General features: G+C 45.1%; 1 pseudogene; it reads left to right on the forward strand.

Annotated features, from left to right (window-relative positions):
* LOC135519714 (probable leucine--tRNA ligase, mitochondrial) overlaps positions 1-22,879 on the forward strand; it is a 41,907-nt pseudogene extending 19,028 nt beyond the window's left edge.
* The last annotated feature ends 1,407 nt before the right edge of the window (positions 22,880-24,286 follow it).

Genomic DNA, 24,286 nt, shown 5'->3' on the forward strand with positions numbered 1-24,286 from the left:
TGTGTGTGTGTGTGTGTGTGTGTGTGTGTGTGTGTGTGTGTGTGTGTGTGTGTGTGTGTGTGTGTGTGTGTGAGATTGTTTATGAAGAGGGGTATTCTCACTTTAAGAGTAAAGTATGAGGGTGTGTTGATATGCTTGTGTGTGGCAACTTTTGCCTGTTTGTGCCATTAAAAGCGCCATACTACAGGGGACCAGGTATGGTGCTGTAGTGTTCTTCTCTAGTGTTGCTGATGGTCTTCCTGGCATGGTGATTCTGACTGGGTGCTGTAGTGTTCTTGTCTAGTGTTGCTGATGGTCTTGCTGGCATGGTGATTCTGACTGGGTGCTGTAGTGTTCTTCTCTAGTGTTGCTGATGGTCTTCCTGGCATGGTGATTCTGACTGGGTGCTGTAGTGTTCTTCTCTAGTGGTGCTGATGATGGTCTTCCTGCCATGGTGATTCTGACTGGGTGCTGTAGTGTTCTTCTCTAGTGGTGCTGATGGTCTTCCTGGCATGGTGATTCTGACTGGGTGCTGTAGTGTTCTTCTCTAGTGTTGCTGATGGTCTTGCTGGCATGGTGATTCTGACTGGGTGCTGTAGTGTTCTTCTCTAGTGTTGCTGATGGTCTTCCTGGCATGGTGATACTGACTGGGTGCTGTAGTGTTCTTCTCTAGTGTTGCTGATGGTCTTCCTGGCATGGTGATGCTGACTGGGTGCTGTAGTGTTCTTCTCTAGTGTTGCTGATGGTCTTCCTGGCACAGTGATGCTGACTGGGTGCTGTAGTGTTCTTCTCTAGTGTTGCTGATGGTCTTCCTGGCATGGTGACACTGGCTGGGTGCTGTAGTGTTCTTCTCTAGTGTTGCTGATGGTCTTCCGTGCATGGTGATTCTGACTGGGTGCCGTAGTGTTCTTCTCTGGTGTTGCTGATGGTCTTCCTGGCACAGTGATACTGACTGGGTGCTGTAGTGTTCTTCTCTAGTGTTGCTGATGGTCTTCCTGGCACGGTGATGCTGACTGGGTGCTTTAGTGTTCTTCTCTAGTGTTGCTGATGGTCTTCCTGGCATGGTGATACTGGCTGGGTGCTGTAGTGTTCTTCTCTAGTGTTGCTGATGGTCTTCCTGGCATGGTGATTCTGACTGGGTGCCGTAGTGTTCTTCTCTAGTGTTGCTGATGGTCTTCCTGGCACGGTGATACTGACTGGGTGCTGTAGTGTTCTTCTCTAGTGTTGCTGATGGTCTTCCTGGCATGGTGACACTGGCTGGGTGCTGTAGTGTTCTTCTCTAGTGTTGCTGATGGTCTTTCTGGCATGGTGATTCTGACTGGGTGCTGTAGTGTTCTTCTCTAGTGTTGCTGATGGTCTTCCTGGCATGGTGATTCTGACTGGGTGCTGTAGTGTTCTTCTCTAGTGTTGCTGATGGTCTTCCTGGCATGGTGATACTGGCTGGGTGCTGTAGTGTTCTTCTCTAGTGTTGCTGATGGTCTTCCTGGCATGGTGATTCTGACTGGGTGGTTCTATTCTATGGAGACTCATTAAACAGTGAGACACATTCTCAGTTCCAATGTGCATGTTGAAAGTAGGTACAAAAAAAGTTTTTTTGTCACTTGCCTTTGCCAGTGTCATGTGTTGCTCTCTGTGAGGCTGACAGATGAGCAGTGTGTACAGAGAGCTCTGTTTGGATTGGATGAAAAGGGCCTGGGATGGCACTTCCAACAGACACACACAAACACACCAAGCTGGTGCACACACACACCCACCCACCCACCAAGCTGGCATGATGCTGGCCGGTTCTGTGTCCCTCTGGCAGTGTTATTTAGGCAGGGCGCAGGAGCAGGGTTCTGATGGCTGTGTCGTGTAGTGGTTCCAGCCTCACTGTAGCATCTCCTACGGGACATGACCTCCACAGGCAGATGGTTCCAGCTCACATTAGATACACACTACACAGGCCAGTCCTCTGGACACTTTATGCTTACAAACTAAACTAACAAAAGTAATTTCACAATAGGACAATGGAGGAGATGTTTATAATTTCTAAAATGACTGCACTCTTACCGCATGTGTCACTATAAATAAGAAACGGTGATTCAAACCAGCTAGCTAGCTACATGACAAAATATCCACAAAGACTTGAGCCGTGTCATGTTCAATCATTATACTGTGTTTGACATTTGGAGTCATATCTCCCTCCAGCGCTATCTCCCTCCAGCACTATTGCCCTCCTGCTGGAAATTAGGTTCAAGTGCTAACTGTTACATTTGTTGCATTGTTTTAAATGCACATTAAATGAATGTTGTTCTGGTTCTATTTGACCCCTCTCTCCTGTTGTGTCTTGTCAGGTGTAAAGGACCGGCCAGACAGCAGACCGACACCATGGACATGTTTGTGGACTCATCCTGGTACTATTTCAGATACTGACCCCCACAACCAAGACAGGTGCTCTGGGATTTTCCCTTCCTCTGTCTGTAGTATCGCTCTCTCTGGTTGTCTTATCTATCTTCCTATCCCCCCCAAAATATAATCTCTACTTTTACATCAGTCAGTACCAGTTTCTACAACATGAAAGAGGGATAGAGAGCGGGAGAGGGAGTGTTGTAGGACCTGGTACTGACTGATTTAAAAGGGAAGATTAGAGATTATATTTTTTGGGACTGTTCCAAAATGAAACAGAAGTAGAGACAAAAGTCACCTTCGGTAAATAGTTTTGTATACAATGAGAATCTAGACAAATATTACAAATGTAATATGCATTGTCCATTTAATCACTGACATGTCTTTTCCACTCACACATCAGCACACCATTTTACACTTCCTCTCAAACAGTTAATTTCATACACACGCAAACAAGCACACATATCCTTAACTTGTATTCCCTGCTGATGGAGATGATCAACTCCTGGTCGTTAGCTGCTGGGGCGGTGGCGATACCCAGCGCTTTAACAAAAGAGATTCATTTCCCCAAAGGCAGGATTTGTCTTTCCTTCACTGACCTTGCTGGGTAAATCCATTTCAATTCAATCACTTTTTGACAACACCCCTTTTGATTGGAACGAAACCTTACAGACATATTTGCCCATTTGTGGAAGTGCTCAGAAAGTTACGTTTTGGACATGAATGTCCAAACAATGGAGAGAGAAAGATGCTCAAAGTTGACCCATTGTTGTATAGTGCACAGTACCAGGATACATCCAAGTCTTCATCACTGGAAAAGATATACAGTTGAGATTGATATCATTTAAAAGCTTATAAACAGGGTTGTCAAACTATTTAATCATTTATGGAATTTTTATTTTTTATATATATCAGTTGAAGTTACACCTTAGCCAAATACATTTCAACTCAGTTTTTCACAATTCTGAATCCGAGTAAGAATTCCCTGTCTTAGGTCAATCAGGATGACAGCTGCCTGGTCCAATGGTGTTTATACTTGCGTACTATTGTTTGTACAGATGAACGTGGTACCTTCAGGCGTTTGGAAATTGCTCCCAAGGATGAACCAGACTTGTGGAGGTCTACAATTTTTTTCCTGAGCTTTTGGGGAAATTATTTTGGTTTTCCCATGATGTCAACAAGGAGGCACTGAGTTTGAAGTTGGGCCTAGAGATACATCCACAGGTACACCTCCAATTGACTCAAATTATGTAAATTAACCAGAAGCTTCTAAAGCCATGACATAATTTTCTGGAATTTTCCAAGCTGTTTAAAGGCACAGTCAAGTGAGTGTATGTAAACTTCTGACCCACTGGAATTGTGATACAGTGAATTCTAAGTGAAATAATCTGTCTGTAAACAATTTTTGGAAAATTACTTGTGTCATGCACAAAGTAGATGTCCTAACCGACATGCCAAAACTATAGTTTATTAACAAGAAATTTGTGGAGTGGTTGAAAAACGGGTTTTAATGACTCCAACATAAGTGTATGTAAACTTCAGACTTCAACTGTATTTGTGTGTGTATATATACAGTGGGGAGAACATGTATTTTATACACTGCCGATTTTGCAGGTTTTCCTACTTACAAAGCATGTAGAGGTCTGTAATTTTTTTATCATAGGTACACTTCAACTGTGAGAGACGGAATCTAAAACAAAAATCCAGAAAATCACATTGTATGATTTTTAAGTAATTAATTAGCATTTTATTGCATGACATAAGTATTTGATACATCAGAAAAGCAGAACTTAAAATTTGGTACAGAAACCTTTGTTTACAATTACAGAGATCATACATTTCCTGTAGTTCTTGACCAGGGTTGCACACACTGCAGCAGGGATGTTGGCCCACTCCTCCATACAGACCTTCTCTAGATCCTTCAGGTTTCGGGGCTGTTGCTGGGCAATACAGACTTTCAGCTCCCTCCCAAAGATTTTCTATTGGGTTCAGGTCTAGAGACTGGCTAGGCCACTCCAGGACCTTGAGATGCTTCTTATGGAGCCACTCCTTAGTTGCCCTGGCTGTGTGTTTCGGTTCGTTGTCATGCAGAGTTCCTCTGTGGAGATGGGAGAACCTTCCAGAAGTATAACCATTTCTGCAGCACCACCAATCAAGCCTTTATGGTAGAGTGGCGAGACGGATGCCACTCTGCAGTAAATGGCACATGAAAGTCCGCTTGGATTTGACCATAAGGCACTGAAAGGACTCTTAAACCATGTGAAACAATATTCTCTGGTCTGATGAAATCAAGATTAAACTCTTTGGCCTGAATGTAAAGGGTAGTGTGGAGTGTGATTGAGATTTGCGTCATCTGTGGATCTGTTGGGGTGGTATACGAAGTGGGGTGGGTCTTTGGTTTCTGGGATGATGGTGTTGATGTGAGCCATGACCAGTCTTTCAAAGCACTTCAAGGCTTCCGACGTGAGTGCTACGGGGCAGTAATGTGTAAGATGGCACCGGAGAAGAAGGCAGATGTTTGTGTTGTGTTTTTTTTCATTTGTTTGTAACTTATTTAAACTTATTTTGTACATAATTTTGCCACTACCGTCTCTTATGACCGAAAATAACTTCGGAACATCAGAACTGCGATTACTCACACGGACAGGCAGAATCCTTTTTTTCCATTAACGAGTCTGACGAGGCCGACGCAAACAATATACTGCTTTCTCAGGAACAGGCCCAGATACCCGTGATTTACGTGAAGAGGAGGCAGAGAAAAAGGGGCCTGAGGGCGTGCTGCCTTCTGAGAATTCGTAGACGATCGAATAAACCCCCACTTTTTTCCATTCTGCTAGCAAACATGCAGTCTTTGGACAATAAAATAGATGACCTACGCGGAAGATTAAACGACCAACGGGACATTCAAAACCTTAATATCTTATGCTTCACGGAGACACTATCGACATACAGCTGGCTGGTTATACTTTGCACCGTCAGGATAGAACAGCGGCGTCTGGTAAGACAAGGGGCGCGGTCTATGCTTTTTTTATACATAACAGCAGGTGCACGATCTCTCAGGAATTCTCGAGCTATTGCTCGCCTGAGGTAGAGTATCTCATGATAAACTGTAGACCACACTACCTACCTAGAGTATTCATCGAGAGTATTCATCTTTTCGTTGCTGTTTACATACCACCACAGTCAGAGGCTGGCACTAAGACAGCACACCCAGAGGCGGCACTCCTAGTAGCCAGGGACTTAAATGCAGGGAAACTTAAATCCGTTTTCCCAAATTTCTAAAAACTCTGGACCACCTTTACTCCACACACAGAGACGCATACAAAGCTCTCACTCGCACTCCATTTTGCAAATCTGACCATAATTCTATCCTCCTGATTCCTGCTTACAAGCAAAAATTAAATCAGGAAGCACCAGTGTATAGATCAATAAAAAGTGGTCAGATGAAGCAGATGCTAAGCTGCTGTTTTGCTAGCACATACTAGAATATGTTCCGGGATTCCTCCGATAGCATCGAGGAGTACACCACATCAGTCATTGGCTTCATCAATAAGTGCATCGATGATGTTGTCCCCACAGTGACTGTACCCATATACCCCAACCAGAAGCCATGGATTACAGGCAACATCCGCACTGAGCTAAAGGGTAGAGCTGCCGCTTTCAAGGAGCAGGACTGTAACCCGGAAGCGTATAGAAAATTCCGCTATGCCCTCCGACGAACCATCAAACAGGGAAAGTGTCAATACAGGACTAAGATCGAATCGTGCTACACCGGTTCCGACCAACCGTTACAAAGGGAAGCACAGCCGAGAGCTGCCCAGTGACACGAGCCTACCAGACGAGCTAAACTACTTCTATGCTCGCTTCAAGGCAAATAACACTGAAACGTGCATGAGAGCACCAGCTGTTCTAGAAGACTGTGTGATAACTCTCTCCACAGCCGATGTGAGTAAGAACTTTAAACAGGTCAACATTCACAAGGCCGCAGGGCCAGATGGATTACCAGGACTTGTACTGCGAGCATGCCTGCAAGTGTCTTCACCTCTGCCTGTCTGTAATACCAAAATGTTTTTTTACATTTTTTAATTTTCTCCCTTTTTTCTCCCCAATTTCGTAGTATCCAATTGGTAGTAGTTTACAGTCTTGTCTCATCGCTGCAACTCCCGTACGGACTCGGGAGAGGCGACGGTCGAGAGCCATGCGTCCTCCGAAACACAACCCAACCTAGTCGCACTGCTTCTTGACACAATGCACATCCAACCCGGAAGCCAGCCGCACCAATGTGTTGGAGGAAACACCGTACACCTGGTGACCTGGTCAGCATCTACTGCGCCCGGCCCGAAACAGGAGCCGGTAGTGTGCGAAGAGACAAGGATAGCCCTGCCGGCCAAACCCTCCCTAATCCGGACGACGCTGGGCCAATTGTGCGTCGCCCCATGAACCTCCCAATCGCGGCCGGCTGCGACAAAGCCTGGGCTCAAACCGAGAATCTCTGGTGGCACAGCCTTAGACCACTGCACCACCCGGGAGACGCAATACCAACATGTTTTAAGCAGACCACCATAGTGCCTGTGCCCAAGAACACGAAGGTAACCTGCCTAAATGACTACCGACCCGTAGCACTCACGTCTGTAGCCATGAAGTGCTTTGAAAGGCTGGCCATGGCTCACAACACCATTATCCCAGAAACCCTATACCCACTCCAATTTGCATACCACCCCAACAGATCCACAGATGATGCAATCTCTATTGCACTCCACACTGCCCTTTCCCACCTGGACAAAAGGAACACCTATGTGAGAATCCTGTTAATTGACTACAGCTCAGCGTTCAACACCATGGTGCCCTCAAAGCTCATCAAAAAGCTAAGGACCCTGAGACTAAACACCTCCCTCTGCAACTGGATCCTGGACTTCCTGATGGGCCATCCCCAGGTGGTAAGGGTAGGTAACACATCCGCCACGCTGATCCTCAACACATGGGCCCCTCAGTGTTGACTCCAACACCATCATTAAGTTTTCCTATGACACAACAATGGTAGGCCTGATCAACGACGAGACAGCCTATAGGGAGGAGGTCGGAGTCCTGGCCGTGGGGTGCCAGGACAACAACGTCTCCCTCAATGTGATCAAGACAAAGGAGATGATTGTGGACTACAGGAAAAAGAGGACCGAGCACACCCCCATTCTCATCGACAGGGCTGCAGTGGAGCAGGTTGAGAGCTTCAAGTTCCTTGGTGTCCACATCACCAACAAACTATCAAGGTCCAAGCATACTAAGACAGTCGTGAAGAGGGCACAACGAAATATATTCCCACTCAGGAGATTGAAAATATTTGGCATGGATCCTCAGATCCTCAAAAGGTTCTACAGCTGCACCTTTGAGAGCATCCTGACTGGTTGCATCACTGCCTGGTATGGCAACTGCTCGGCCTCCGACCGCAAGGCACTACAGAGGGTAGTCCGAACGGCCCAGTACATCACATCCAGGACCTCTATACCAGATGGTTTCAGAGGAAGGCCCTAAAAATTGTCAAAGACTCCAGCCACCCTAGACTGTTCTCTCTGCTACTGCATGGCAAGCGGTACCGGAGCACCAAGTCTAGGTCCAAGAAGCTTCTAAACAGCTTCTACCCCCAAGCCATAAGACTCCTGAACACCTAATCAAATGGCTACCCAGACTATTTGCATTGCCCCCCCCCCCCCCCATCTTTTACACCACTGCTACTCTCTGTTGTTATCATCCATGCATAGTCACTTCAATAACTGTACTTACATGTACATATTACCTCAACTAACCGGTGCCCCGCACATTGACTCTGTTTCGGTACCCCTCAGTATATAGTCTCACTATTGTTATTTTACTGCTGCTGGTTAATTACTTGTTACTTTTATTTCTTATTCTCATCCGTATTTTTTTTAAACTGCATTGTTGGTTAGGGGCTTGTAAGTAAGCATTTCACTGTTTAACTCGTTTAGCCAGTTCAATTATTCTGAGACATTAGCATTATGTGATATAGCATTATCTAAGGAGCATTGGGAGTTTTGAGCCGAGGTACAGTGTTTTCCCAGCCAGCCAAACTTGAGTCTTCATCCTCTTCCTCATTGTTGTCTGGTGACTTGGTCAGATCTACAACCAGACAGATCCTTCAGATAGGAATTATCTGAGAGGGAGGGTTTACTTCACCTCTCCTCTCTGAGCTCTGATTACTCATCATCAGGATATACATTTATTTGTGAGTGTGTGTGTGCGCGCACGCGCGCCTTCAGTAGGATGCTCCTTGACTTGTGGGATAGATGGTATTAAGCCCAGGCTGCCCCCTAGAGGATATATCTACACATACAGTTGAAGTCGGAAGTTTACATACACTTAGGTTGGAGTCATTAAAACTTGTTTTTCAACCACTCCACAAATTTCTTGTTGACAAACTATAGTTTTGGCAAGTCGTTTAGGACATCTACTTTGTGCATGACACAAGTATTTTTCCAACAATTGTTTATAGACAGATGATTTCATTTACTTTTCACTGTATCATAATTCCAGTGGGTCAGAAATGTACATACACTAAGTTGACTGTGCCTTTAAACAGCTTGGAAAAGTCCAGAAAACTATGTCATGGCTTTTGAAGCTTCTTATAGGTTAACTGACATCATTTGAAGCAATTGAAGTTGTACCTGTGGATGTATCTCTAGGCCTACCTTTAATCTCAGTGTCTCTTTGTTGACATCATGGGAATATCAAAATAATTTTCCCAAAAGCTCAGAAAACACATTGTAGACCTCCACAAGTCTGGTTCATCCTTGGGAGCAATTTCAAATGCCTGAAGGTACCACGTTCATCTGTACAAACAATAGTACGCAAGTATACCATGGGACCACATACAGTGCCTTGCGAAAGTATTCGGCCCCCGTGAACTTTGCGACCTTTTGCCACATTTCAGGCTTCAAACATAAATATATAAAACTGTATTTTTTTGTGAAGAATCAACAACAAGTGGGACACAATCATGAAGTGGAACGACATTTATTGGATATTTCAAACTTTTTTAACAAATCAAAAACTGAAAAATTGGGAGTGCAAAATTATTCAGCCCCCTTAAGTTAATACTTTGTAGCGCCACCTGGAGTGGTCGCAAAGTTCACGGGGGCTGAATACTTTCGCAAGGCACTGTACCTGTCATACCATGCAGGAAGGAGGTGCGTTCTGTCTCCTAGAGCGTAAAAGTGCAAATCAATCCCAGAACAACAGCAAAGGACCTTGTGAAGATGCTGGAGGAAACAGGTATCTATATCCACCGTAAAACGAGTCCTGTATCGACATAACCTGAAAGACCGCTCAGCAGGGAAGAAGCCACTGCTCCAAAATTGCCATAAAAAAGCCAGACTATGGTTTGCAACTGTACATGGGGATAAAGATCGTACTTTTTGGAGAAATGTCCTCTGGTCTGATGAAACAAAAATATGACTGTTTGGCCATAATGACCATTGTTATGTTTGGAGGAAAAAGGGGAGGCTTGCAAGCCGAAAAACACCATCCCAGCTGTGAAGCACATGGGTGGCAGCATCATGTTGTGGGTGTGCTTTGCTGCAGGAGGCACTGGTGTACTTCACAAAATAGATGGCTTCATGAGGTAGGAAAATTATGTGTATACATTGAAGCAACATCTCAAAACGAAGTTAACGCTTGGTTGCAAATGGGTCTTCCAAATGGACAATGACCCCAAGCTTACTTCCAAAGTTGTGGCAAAATAGCTTAAGGACAGCAAAGTCAAGGTATTGGAGTGGCCATCACAAAGCTCTAACCTCAATCCTATAGAAAATGTGTGGGCAGAACTGAAAAGGCATGTGCGATCCTACACACCTGACTCAGTTACACCAGCTGTGTCAGGAGGAATGAGACAAAATTCACCTAACTTATTGTGGGAAGCTTGTGGACGGCTACCCGAAACGTTTGACCCAAGTTAAACAATTTAAAGGCAATAATACCAAATACTAATTGAGTGTATGTAAACTTCTGACCCACTGGGAATGTGATCAAAGAAATAAAAGCTGAAATAAATAATTCACTCTACTATTATTCTGACATTTCATATTCTTAAAATAAAGTAGTGATCCTAACTGACCTAAGAAGGGAATTTTTACTTGGATTAAAAGTCAGTAATGTGAAAAACTGAGTTTAAATGTATTTGGCTAAGGTGTATGTAAACGTCTGACTTCAACTGTAATATCAAAGACCAGACACCATACACATATTTACTTTAACAGCTTCTATAGTTGAGCTTCTTGTTATATTGGTGAATTCCTTCACATTATTATTATTATTCTCTCACTATACTGTAAAAATAAGTTTAGAAAAGAACAAATCGACAGAAAGCACCACATATAAATTGGAGTCATAACAGTTTACTTCACTCAAACTAACATGTGCCCCCCTCTCTCCACCCCAGGCCTTTTGAGCGCTCGCTGTCAGACCACTGGCTTCCTGTGGACGTGTACATTGGGGGGAAGGATCATGCTGTTATGCACCTGTACTATGCACGCTTCCTCAGTCACTTCTGTAGGGATCAAGGCCTAGTGGGACACAGGTACAGCAACTATTGTTCACTAGTCGATATCAATAGAACCATTGTGCCAGAAGGTTGAACCCACTTAGGGGTGAATTCTAACTTCCAATGAAGCTGAATTGTCACTTAGTCTCCCATTGACATCAAGTGAAAATGTTCACTTAAAAGTAAGTGGACACTAACTGAAGAAGGCACCATTGGCAAAACGCCTTTGTAACGTCTGTGTAATTATCCCCTGCAGAATAATTTTTTTTAACAGCTAAATGAAATAAGCTCTTTGAATGTCCACTCCAGGGAGCCTTTCAAGAAGCTGCTGGTGCAGGGCCTCAACAAGGGCCAGACGTTTAGAGCTGCAGACAGAGGACAGTACCTGAAGAGAGACCATATGGACTTCACAGGTGGGCACAGCAGGGTGGGGACTTTACACGTCTCCATTCACAGGTTAGAGTTAGTAGACATCCCTCACAGATGGATTCCTGAGGTTGCTCAGAGGTTTTTCCTGGTCAGGTCCTAGAAGAAGGAATAGAGGAGCACCATCTTAACCCTGAGCCTACAATTTCTGCGTCCTTGCGGAAATCAAATGAACATTATCAAAAGAATACCCATGAAAATATGTCTGTTTAAGCAAGAGATATCGCCCTTCTGCATCTGTGGTGAAAGGTGGTAGAGCTAAAGCGGTGTTTGTCAGACCATGAGACATCCCGAAAATCAGTCTTCTCACCAATGTCTGTAGTCGTCCGAACAGTTTAGCCTACAAACTATTATGAGCATTCTAAGATTCTCACGAACACAGTGGTGTTCTCCGTTTTCCTCTAGGATGACCACAAGCCTCACAAGACTCGTCTGAAGTCAGTACAGCCTCCTCTGCCAACTTCTGTCTGTAGCGTCCAAAACTCTTTTAGCTACACACTAATATGTGTGAGGAACGCTAACAAGCTGAGACTCTCACGAACATGATGGTGTTCTTCGTTTTCCTCTAGGATGCCCATAAGCCTCACAAGACTCGTCTGAAGGTCCCCGGTATCAGTTTAAGATATTTATGGAAGTACAGTATATGGAGATCGTTTAGTACCTAAAACAAGGGGATACAGTGCCTTTGGAAAGTATTCAGACCCTTTGGCTTTTTCAAATCAAATTTTCCACATGTTGTTAACGGCCTTAATCTAAAACGTATAAAATTAATAAAAATCCTCAGCAATCTACACACAATACTGCATAAGGACAAAGTGAGACCAGGTTTTTAGAAATGTTAGCAAATGTAAAAAAAACTAAAACAAAACAGAAATACCTTACTTACATAACTTTTCAGACCCTTTGCTATGTGACTCAAAATTGAGCTCCGGTGCATCCTGTTTCCATTGATCATCCTTTAGATGTTTCTACAACTTGATTGAAGGCCACCTGTGGTAGATGCAATTGATTGGACATGATTTGGAAAGGTACACACCTGTCTATATAAGGTCCCAAAGTTGACAGTGCATGTCAGAGCAAATGTCAAGCCATGAGGTCGAAGGACTGAACTCTTTGGCCTGAATGCCAAACCTCACGCTTGGAGGAAACTTGGCACCATCTTTACGGTGAAGCATGGTGTTGTCAGCATCATGCTGTGGGGGTGTTTTTTCAGCGCAGGGACTGGGAGACTAGTCAGGATCGAGGGAAACCAGAACGGAGCAAAGTACAGAGAGATCCTTGATGAAAACCTGCTCCAGAATGCTCAGGACCTCAGACTGGGAGGAAGGTTCACCTTCCAACAGAACAACGACCCAAGGCACACAGCCAAGACAACACAGGAGTGGCTTCGGGACAATGGCTTTGAATGGCCGGACTTGGACCCTAACATCTCTGACAATAGCTGTGCAGCAACACTCCCCATCCAACCTGACAGAGCTTGAGAGCATCAGCAGAGAAAAATGGAAGAAACTCCCCAAATACAGGTGTGCCATGCTTGTGGTGTCATACCCAAGAAGACTTGAGGCTGTAATTGCTGCCAAAGGTGCTTTAACAAATTACTGGGTAAAGGGAATGAATACTTATGTAAATGGAATATTTCTAAAAACCTGTTTTTGCTTTGTCATTATGGGGTACTGTGTGTAGATTGATGAGGGGAAAAAAACATTTAATCATTTTTAGAATAAGGCTGTAACCTAACAAAATGTGGAAAAAGTCGAGGGGTCTGAATACTTTCTGAAGGCACTGTAAATACCTGATCATTCTTATATCTCTCAGATATAGGACAGACACATCAGAACAAACTTACTTTTATTTTTATCTCTTGTTCCAGGTATTGACTCTGTTATTCGCTACGTTTCTATTTGCTTATAGCAGTAATGTCAAATTCATAAAATAATTTTTTGATATATTTTTTTGATACCTTCTTAAAATTCTGAATCAAATAGATAAATGATCCTTGGTATCTTAAAACAATTCCCCCATCCCCACTGCTTAAACAGGGCTTAGACTCTAGACAATCAATCAATCAATCAATCAAATGTATTTATAAAGCCCTTCTTACATCAGCTGATGTCACAAAGTGCTGTACAGAAACCCAGCCTAAAACCCCAAATAGCAAGCAATGCAGGTGTAGAAGCACATTGGCTAGGAAAAATTCCCTATAAAGGCCAGAACCTAGGAAGAAACCTAGAGAGGAACCAGGCTATGAGGGGTGGCCAGTCTTCTTCTGGCTGTGCCGGGTGGAGATTCTAACAGAACATGGCCAAGATGTTCATAGATGACCAACAGGGTCAAATAATAATAATCACAGTGATTGTCGAGGGTGCAACAAGTCAGCACCTCAGGAGTAAATGTCAGTTGGCTTTTCATAGCCGATCATTCAGAGCATCTCTACCGCTCCTTCTCTCTCTCTCGAGAGAGAGAGAGAGTTGAAAACAGTAGGTAGCACGTCCGGTGAACAGGTCAGGGTTTCATAGCCGCAGGCAGAATAGTTGAAACTAGAGCAGCAGCACGGCTAGGTGGACTGGGGACAGCAAGGAGTCATCAGGCCAGGTAGTCCTGAGGCAGGGTCCGAGGGCTCAGGTCCTCCGAGAGAGAGAAAGAGAGAGAGAATTAGAGCGAGCATACTTAAATTCACACAGGACACCGGATAAGACAGGAGAAATACTCCAGATATAACAGACTGACCCTAGCCCCCGACACAAACTACTGCAGCATAAATACTGGAGGCTGAGACAGGAGGGGTCGGGAGACACTGAGGCCCCATCCGACGATACCCCTGGACAGGGCCAAACAGGCAGGATATAACCCCACCCACTTTTCCAAAGCAGAGCCCACACACCACTAGAGGGATATATTCAACCACCAACTTATCATCCTGAGACAAGGCAGAGTATAGCCCACAAAGATCTCTGCCACGGCACAACCCAAGGGGGGGCTCCAAGCCGGACAGGAAGATCACGTCAGTGACTCAACCCACTCAAGTGACGCACCCCTCCTAGGGATGGCATGGAAGAGCACCAGTAAGCCAGTGACTAAGCCCCTGTAATAGGGTTAGAGGCAGATAATCCCAGTGGAGAGAGGGGAATTGGCCAGGCAGAGACAGCAAGGGTGGTTCGTTGCTCCAGTGCCTTTCCGTTCACCTTCACACTCCTAGACCAGACTACACTCAATCATAGGACCTACTGAAGAGATGAGTCTTCAATAAAGACTTAAAGGTTGAGACCGAGGTCTGCATCTCTCACATGGGTAGGCAGACCATTCCATTAAAATGAAGCTCTATAAGAGAATACCCTGCCTCCAGCTGTTTGCTTAGAAATTCTAGAGACAATTAGGAGGCCTGCGTCTTGTGACCGTAGCGTACGTGTAGGTATGTACGGCAGAACCAAATTGGAAAGATGGGTAGGAGCAAGCCCATGTAATGCTTTGTAGGTTAGCAGTAAAACCTTGAAATCAGCCCTTGTCTTAACAGGAAGCCAGTGTAGAGAGGCTAGCACTGGAGTAATATGATCACATTTTTTGGTTCTAGTCAGGAGTCTAGCAGCCGTATTTAGCACTAGCTGAAGTTTATTTAGTGCTTTTTCCGGCTAGCCGGAAAGTAGAGCATTGCAGTAGTCTAACCTAGAAGTGACAAAATCATGGATGAATTTTTCTGCATTATTTTTGGACAGAAAGATTCTTATTTTTGCAATGTTACGTAGATGGAAAAAGCTGTCCTGGAAATTGATATGTTCGTCAAAAGAGAGATCAGGGTCCAGAGTAACGCTGAGGTCCTTCACAGTTTTATTTTAGACGAATGTACAACCATCAAGAATAATTGTCAGATTCAAAAGAAGATCTCTTTGTTTCTTGGGACCTAGAACAAGCATCTCTGTTTTGTCCGAGTTTAAAAGTAGAACATTTGCATCCGTCCACTTCCTTATGTCTGAAACACAGGCTTCCAGGGAGGGCAATTGTCGGGTTTCACCATGTTTCATCGAAATGTAAAGCTGTGTGTCAGCCGTATAGCAGTGACTGTTAACATTATGTTTCCGATTGACATCACCAAGAGGTAAAATATATAGTGAAAACAATAGTGGTCCTAAAACGGAGCCTTGAGGAACACTGAAATTTACAGCTGATTTGTCAGAGGACAAACCATCCACAGAGACAAACTGATATCTTTCCGAAAGATAAGATCTAAACCAGGCCAGAACATGTCCGTGTAGACCAATTTGGGTTTCCAATCTCTCCAAAAGAATGTGGTGATCGATGGTATCAAAAGCAGCACTAAGGTCTAGGAGCACGAGGAAAGATGCAGAGCCTCGGTCTGACGCCATTAAAAGGTAAATTACCACCTTCACAAGTGCAGTCTCAGTGCTATGATGGGGTCTAAAACCAGACTGAAGCATTTCGTATACATTTGTTTGTCTTCAGGAAGGCAGTGAGCTTTTTCTAAATTTTTTGAGAGGAATGGGAGATTCGATATTGGCCGATTTTAGTTTTTTATATTTTCTGGGTCAAAGTTGGGCTTTTTCAAGAGAGGCTTTATTACTGCCACTTTAGTGAGTTTGGTACACATCCGGTGGATAGAGAGCCGTTTATTATGTTCAACATAGGAGGGCCAAGCACAGGAATTAGTTCTTTCAGTAGTTTAGTTGGAATAGGGTCCAGTATGTAGCTTGAAGGTTTAGGGGCCATGATTATTTTCATCATTGTGTCAAGAGATATAGTACTAAAACACTTGAGTGTCTTTCTTGATCCTAGGTCCTGGCAGAGTTGTGCAGACTCAGGACAACTGAGCTTTGGAGGAATACGCAGATTTGAAGAGGGGTCAGTAATTTGCTTTCTAATGATCATGATCTTTTCCTCAAATAAGTTCATGAATTTATCACTGCTGAAGTGAAAGCCATCCTCTCTTGAGGAATGCTGCTTTTTAGTTAGCTTTGCGACAGTATCAAAAATACATTTTGGATTGTTCTTATTTTCCTCAATTAAGTTGGAAAAATAGGATGATCTAGCAGCAGTGAGGGCTCTTCGATACTGCACGGTACTGTCTTTCCAAGCTAGTCAGAAGACTTCCAGTTTGGAGTAGTGGCATTTCCGTTCCAATTTTCTTTAAGCTTTCTTCAGAACTCAGGTATTTTCTGTATACCAGGGAGCTAGTTTCTAATGACAAATGTTTTTAGGGGTGCGACTGCATCTAGGGTATTGCGCAAGGTTAAATTGAGTTCCTCAGTTAGGTGGTTAACTGATTTTTGTACTCTGACGTCCTTGGGTAGACGGAGGGACATTCCGCCTTTGCGGAATGTGCTGGGGATATGGTCACTAGTGTAACCAGGAGGTGAGGCCTCATTTTACACAGTAAATTCATCAGGCTTAAGCCATATTTCAGTCAGGCCAATCACATCAAGATTATGATCAGTGATTAGTTAATTGACTATAACTGCCTTGGAAGTGAGGGATCTAACATTAAGTCGCCCTATTTTGAGATGTAAGGTATCACAATCTCTTTCAATAATGGCAGGAATGGAGGAGGTCTTTATTCCAGTGAGATTGCTAAGGCGAACACCGCCATGTTTAGTTTTGCCCAACCTAGGTCAAAGGCACGGACACGGTCTCAATGGGGATAGCTGAGCTGACTACACTGGCTGTGCTAGTGGCCGACTCCACTAAGCTGGCAGGCTGGCTAACAGACTGCTGCCTGGCCTGCACCCTATCTCATTGTGGAGCTAGAGGAGTTAGAGCCCTGTCTATGTTCATAGATAAGATGAGAGAGGTATAGAGGGTTAAAAACCATATTTGTTCATTCTTGTCCTCTGAATGTTTTTCTGGATATTTTTTGTAGCTTTTCTCCTCCTCTTCCCGTTGCTTGGCAACTGGGTAAACACGAACACTGGCTCCGTTCATGGAGGTGAGGCTTTATATCACTCTGTCTGAGGGCTTCCACACTGGACACGCACACAAATTAGTTCCAGCCCTGAGTAAACAGACTGATCAAGGGATTGACTGAAAGATCGTTCATGTCTATCTGTCTGTATCTCAGGAGGCTTTTTTTGAAACTATTTTTCTTCTACTGTCAGTATTTGTTTTTTACATGTACCTGCAGGCAAATCTGAAATGGCACCCTATATTGTGCACTACAAAAGTAGTAATAGAGTGCCATTTCAGACAACGGACAGTTTGCTGGAGGTATATAGAGGTGTCCAGTGCTAACCATTGCCTTGTCTCCTGTGTCAGGTGAGGAGCCGGTGCAGGTGGGAAGTAAGGCCGGGCTGCAGGTGACGTGGGAGAAGATGTCCAAGTCGAAACACAACAGCCTGGACCCTCAGCAGCAATATGGCATCAACACTGTCCGTCTTTACATCCTCTACACTAATCCCCCTGAACAGGACATCCTCTGGGACGTCAAGAGTGAGTTACACGCACCCTGTGACCCCGCCCACCCCCACCTCTACCCAACCAACAATAGACTGTGTGGCATAGCATTATTGTTATTATTTTGCAGTCAAATTACTGTATGTTGTGGGTGTTCCTAAACACAGAGAAGTCCTGGTTTCATTATTCTATTGTTTGTGTTGTACTACACACCTTTACCAGTAGGTGTCACTAACTGCAGTCACTGTAGATGACTGAAATTGCCTTATCATACTCAGACCTTATACCTGAATATGTAAATGCATTGAACATTTGTATCATCTGGGTCTTCTTACGTGTGACATCTGAAATGGGTATTTGTCATACCAGTATTAGTCTCTCTATGTTCCCGCTGCGGAGCTTGTCATCAAATGTTCAATTAGTGCTGCAGGTTTCACTTGAAGTGTGAATATGACACTGGAGGCCTCCCGAGTAGAGCAGTGTTGCTGTGCCACTAGAGATTGTGGTTGGAGACCCATGGGCTGGCCCAACGTTGTTTGGGTTAGGGGAGTGTTTTGCTGGCAGGGATGTTCTTGTCCCATTGCGCTCTAGCGACTGCTCTGGCAGGCGCAATGCACGCTGTCTTGGTCGCCAGGTGTACGGTGTTTCCTCCGACACATTGGTACAGCTGGCTTCCGGGTTAAGCGGGGATTGTGTCAAGAAGCAGTATGGCTTGGTTGGGCCGTGTTTCAGAGGACACACAGCTCTCGACCTTCGCCTCTCCCGAGTCCGTACCGGAGTTACAGCGATGAGACAAGATTTTAACTACCAATTGGATAGCACAAAAAAGGGGACTTTTTTTTTCTCTAAAAATAAATGTAAAAAATAAGAAAAGATTGACACTATGCTAGCTATAGCACCTTATCGTATTGCATGAGGAATTATAGGCTACATCCACACTATACATTTTAGCCTCAGCGCTGCATAACAGGAGAAGCTGCTGTTGTCATGTCATCCTGGGATCTATGTGGTAACCTGAGACCACTCTCAGGTCTGGCAGCCCAGAGTAGCCTAGCGGGTGTGAGGAGCAGAGAATGGAAATTGATTTGATATCCAATAGTGACGCTTTCACACTTTATAAATAGCCGGCTTCTGTTCCGACTCCCTCAGTGTGGCCGGTGGGGTTTGATTCTCTTCTCGCCCTTCAGAGTCCATGCTGTTAAAGGGCCCTGTGCGTGTGCACATGGCCCGGCCCACCCTAAGCCCCCCCAAAGCACCGGCCATCCTTTGATCAGCCCTCTGTCTTTGACCTTCTCCCAAAGGCCCGTGCCAAAATGGTTCTCTTTCCCAGAATACTTAGCTGTGGAATGTTCACATGCACAGCCTTCTTGTTTTTAAATACAGTGTGAGCCAACCAGTTCAGAACCATGTATAGTGATGACATGGTGAAAAAGCTTTTATCCTCTGGTCCTATTGTTGTTTTCCATTCATCACCATGAACCATCACAGGCAGCTGGGAGGTCCTCCCTGATGTGTGTGTGTGTGTGTGTGTGTGTGTGTGTGTGTGTGTGTGTGTGTGTGTGTGTGTGTGTGTGTGTGTGTGTGTGTGTGTGTGTGTGTGTGTGTGTGTGAGAGAGAGAGACAGAGAGAGAGAGAGAGACACAGAGAGACACAGAGAGAGAGAGAGAGAGAGAGAGAGATGTCCACGCTGTGTGTGATGGCCTCTGGGCAGGTGGGCCACCACATTGAGGGAATTAATAAATAAATAATGGACAATAATATGAATGATATTTGTATCAAAAGGTGAATGATGTGTCACATGATGTGTTGCTATGACGATCCCATTCCAGAGAGGGAAAACTAATAGTCTGCTACACTCCTATCCAGACAGAGACCGACTGGAGAGGAGATGAAAGGACCGTCTGGAATGATGATGTGGGTTTTGAAAGAATCCAACAGGAAGTTACCTCAGGGTGTCATGTTGATGGGGCCTCTTATCTAACACGCAAAATGCTCTGCAACGCCCTGGTGATGTCATCAGAGTCCATTGAGATCATTTGTTTGTGTTTGGTGTACCCATGTGAATACTTCAAGAATATGAGCTGATGAACCAAAATTGACATGAAAAGCTATGCAAAGGTCAATGTCTACGAGTTGAGTATACAATAATTTCACAGGAATCTCCTCCAGAATGTGGTTGTGACCAAATATCCCCTGACCCAAACTGAGAATCCCCAGCCCTATCACATGAACAATGTAGCTGATGCTGAGTCAGGACAAAGGTTGACCCATGTGACCTGATGGTATAAAAATTGCCGGAAGAGGAAGTGTCCCCTCTACCTTCCAGTAGAACATCCCCCTATTGTCAAACACACAGAAACAAGCCCTCTATTGAGGGTCTGGAAATCTGGGCTAGGGGGCTGGGATTAGGGGCTAGTGGGCTGGGAGTAGGGGCTAGTGGGCTGGGAGTAGGGGGCTGGGAGGAGTGGGGGGCAGGGATCGGGAGTAGGGGCTAGTGGGCTGGGAGTAGGGGGCTGGGAGGAGTGGGGGCTGGGAGTAGGGGGCTGGGAGGAGTGGGGGGCAGGGATCGGGAGTAGGGGCTAGTGGGCTGGGAGTAGGGGGCTGGGAGGAGTGGGGGGGCAGGGATCGGGAGTAGGGGCTTTTTGGGAAAAGGCAACATCCGCTTGCTGATAGCCACAGTCAGGGAATTTGAGGGATGAACATGGACAGGATAAACTGTGTGTGGTTCTCACTCGCTCACTTTCTCTCTCTTTATCTCTCTTCAGCTCTCCCTCATAGACAGAAAGGACTAGAGTAAGTTAATATCCTTCATGGAAGCCCCTGTGGACCCCCCCCCCACATTAGCGTAAGGAGGCGGTGGGTGGGCAAACTGAAGGACTGTTTTTAATCCTCATTCTGTAGGGAGCTCTTGAAAGCTCTCCTGTAAAGCTCCATAGAGTTTTCAAAAGTTAGAAATGTCCCTTATTACATGAGGCATGACCATAGAGATCACAGTGGTGAGATGGTCAGTCAGTGTGGTGAAGTTGTGTGTAGGCTGAGTGTCTGTAAAATACTATAAAGGGCTATAAAAAATAAAATATGATTGGTTGATTGATTGCTAGTTTGTGAGTTGTTGTCTTCCCCTCCATTCAGGGCTGAGCCAGGTGAGGAACCCCCTGAGCCCTCTCCTCTCCCGCGGAGGAGACGTGTTGCAGCAGCCGTGGCCCACCCCAGACCCTCTGTACCTGGAGACCCCTGATACCCTGGAGCTGGTTGTACGGGTGAGGCTGTCAAACGCACACTACCACCCGGTACTCTAGGGAAAGGGAAAGGGGATACCTAGTCAGTTGTACAACTGAATGCCTTCAAATGAAATGTGTCTTCTGCATTTAACCCAACCCCTCTGAATCAGAGAGATGTGGGGGGGGGGGGCATTTCCCTGCACCTGCTTTAACATCTGCTGATCTGTGTACGCAACAACTAAACAATGTTTTGATTTGACACACACACAAACGACTCACACACTCACTCCCCTTTCACTCACACACATGCCAAGGCACACACCCCTACAGAAAATGATACAGACTGAAAGAAAATGCCACACACTCACAGACATACTCTTGTGTATACTCAAAATGGCACTCGCACTCCCTTGAACCAAAACAGCCGTAGTCCCATTCATGCGCTCACTCTCTGTAATTGACACAGAGCCTATGATCATATGGCTTGAGAGGAAACGGGTGTATGTGTGTGTGCGTGCAGCCCAGGGTGCCTAGGCAATCAGCAGGCAGTCCAGCTGTGGTAGGCAGGGCCACAGAGTCAGCTGTTCAAAGATCAAAGTCTCTGAGAGATCCCTGCTGGGGGGAATCAGAGTCCTCACACACACATCTCGAAACATTGACTCCGATAATGGATAATAGCCAGCTAAAGACTGCGTTCATCTGAAGTAGATGTTTTCCTCCTCTCATGGCCTGTCCCGTGAGGGAGCTGTAATCCTTTCAAACACTCATTGAGGAAACACAACCATTTGCCTTTCCACAGTCATCCCCCCCACACAGACCGAGTAACACACACACACATATACTATTGACCCTTTGGCACCTTTATGATGCTGGTGTTGGTTGGGATCTGGTCTGAGGCCTTGATATGTGTTTCCCCAACCTAGCGGTGCTAACCTCCATCTCACTGGGACTCTGACAGATTGAGGCCTGGGTAAGGCCCACAGAGCAGGCCAACACGCACTCTCTCTCACACACAAAAGTACACACATGCACTGACTAATTATGAGCATATCTTAACACACACATATATACAGATACCATACGCACACACATAATACACACACTCATAATTGGGAGAAAGCTTAGACTTGACCCACACAGACACACACGCTGATACACAACCATACAAAGACTGGAAATGAGGAATAAAGGTTCCTCCTTCTCGGCTGTAGAGGATCTGACTGTCCAGCCCATTTTCACCACAGGCTGGCTGTTTTTAGACAGCTCATGTTACACACACAGTTTACTGAAAGGAGAGGACGAAAGGCATATGCATGTCCTATAGTCCCTGATGTAATTAGATCACTTTCAATGCAGCCACAGCCTCCACTAAGAGTTGACTCAGTCAGTGTACATTATTTAATATGTCTGGACCAAAGTTTGCTCTTACTCAATGTTAACTAGCGATTTAGAGTGTTTAATGGGATGGAGGTCAAAGTATTCAGGTTTGTACTCTTAACCTTTTGGGTTTTCTCTCCTACCTTCCATCTCTCCCTTTCACCTCTCAGATCAACAACGAGGTGTATGGGACGGTGTTGGTGCTTCAACAGGTGGCCCAGGATACGGAGCAGGTACGGGCGCTGGTTCTGGGGAGCAAGCTGGGACAGCATCTCCTAGGATACCGGACCATCAAGAAGGCCATTCTGTTCCATAGGACAGCCCTCATCATCTTCCTCAGAGGAGCGACCACTCAATCCTGGATGCTGATTGGTGGACTGTCATGTCAATCAGAAGACTACAGCCACTCACAGACTTGAAGGCGGGGACATCATGTGAATGGAAGGATGAAAGACTATTTGTAAATTAAAACAATAAGTATCAACAGCCATTTTTGTAAAAGAAACTACAAAAAAATATCTTTGTGAATAAAATTATATATTTTGCATTTGGTCTGATATTTTATGAAATGTATAAAGCTGAAGAGGAACGTGCAGTGTTTGTGCTCACAGTATGTGCTATAGAACCTACAGAACATAGTGCTGAAACTAGCATCATGAAAAGCTGATGAGTGAAATAGAACATCCGTCTGTCAGTTGTGAAACCAGGAGTCATACACTGAGACTGGAAGTGTTTTCAGACTGGATGACATGTGTATCACTTTCCCCTTGTCACCATGGTGACACCAGACCCTACTCCAGTGCAGAGAGTTGTTTTGCGATCTGAAGTCACCATGTTAACATACGGTCATGCATGGTTACGAGGTGATATGGCTCCAGTGTGTCTCTAACATCTCTCCCCAGCTATTCAACAGGAGAGTGAGGGTTAAGCCACATAGAGTCCACTGATAATGTGATGTGATTAGGACCCACTCATGTTGGCCTCTTCATCAGTGGCGTCCATGTTTGAACAGAGGTGCTGAGGAACATTCCAGGACCTCTGGCCTCAGTGGGAACACAATCACGTTCCATTCAGAACACTAATTCCATAACCACACAGAACGCCATGTATGTTGTTGAGACAGCAGGGACAGATAAGACAGGGCTTTCCAGACAGAGTTCAGTGTGTTAAATCGGAGGGCATGTTGTCCTGTCCTCTGGCAGTCTCTATGGGGGTTCAATTCTCGGGCCGACTCTTTTCTCTGTATATATCAATGATGTTGCTCTTGCTGCGGGCGATTCCCTGATCTACCTATATGCAGACGACACCATTCTGTATACTTCTGGCCCTTCCTTGGACACTGTGCTATCTAACCTCCAAACAAGCTTCAATGCCATACAACACTCCTTCCGTGGCCTCCAACTGCTCTTAAACGCTAGTAAAACCAAATGCATGCTTTTCAACCGTTCGCTGCCTGCACCCACGCGCCCGACTAACATCACCACCCTGGATGGTTCCGATCTAGAATATGTGGACATCTATAAGTATCTAGGTGTCTGGCTAAACTGTAAACTCTCCTTCCAGACTCATATCAAACATCTCCAATTCTAAAATCAAATCTAGAGTCGGCTTTCTATTCCGCAACAAAGCCTCCTTCACTCACGCCGCCAAACGTACCCTAGTAAAACTGACTATCCTACCGATCCTCGACTTCGGCGATGTCATCTACAAAATAGCTTCCAATACTCTACTCAGCAAACTGGATGCAGTTTATCACAGTGCCATCCATTTTGTTACTAAAGCACCTTATACCACCCACCACTGCGACCTGTATGCTCTAGTCGGCTGGACCTCGCTACATATTCGTCGCCAGACCCACTGGCTCCAGGTCATCTACAAGTCCATGCTGGGTAAAGCTCTGCCTTATCTCAGTTCATTGGCCACGATAGCAACACCCACCCGTAGCACGCGCTCC

The sequence above is a fragment of the Oncorhynchus masou genome, chromosome 29 (genome assembly GCF_036934945.1).
Source record: "Oncorhynchus masou masou isolate Uvic2021 chromosome 29, UVic_Omas_1.1, whole genome shotgun sequence".
In the NCBI taxonomy this organism is placed as follows: domain Eukaryota; kingdom Metazoa; phylum Chordata; class Actinopteri; order Salmoniformes; family Salmonidae; genus Oncorhynchus; species Oncorhynchus masou.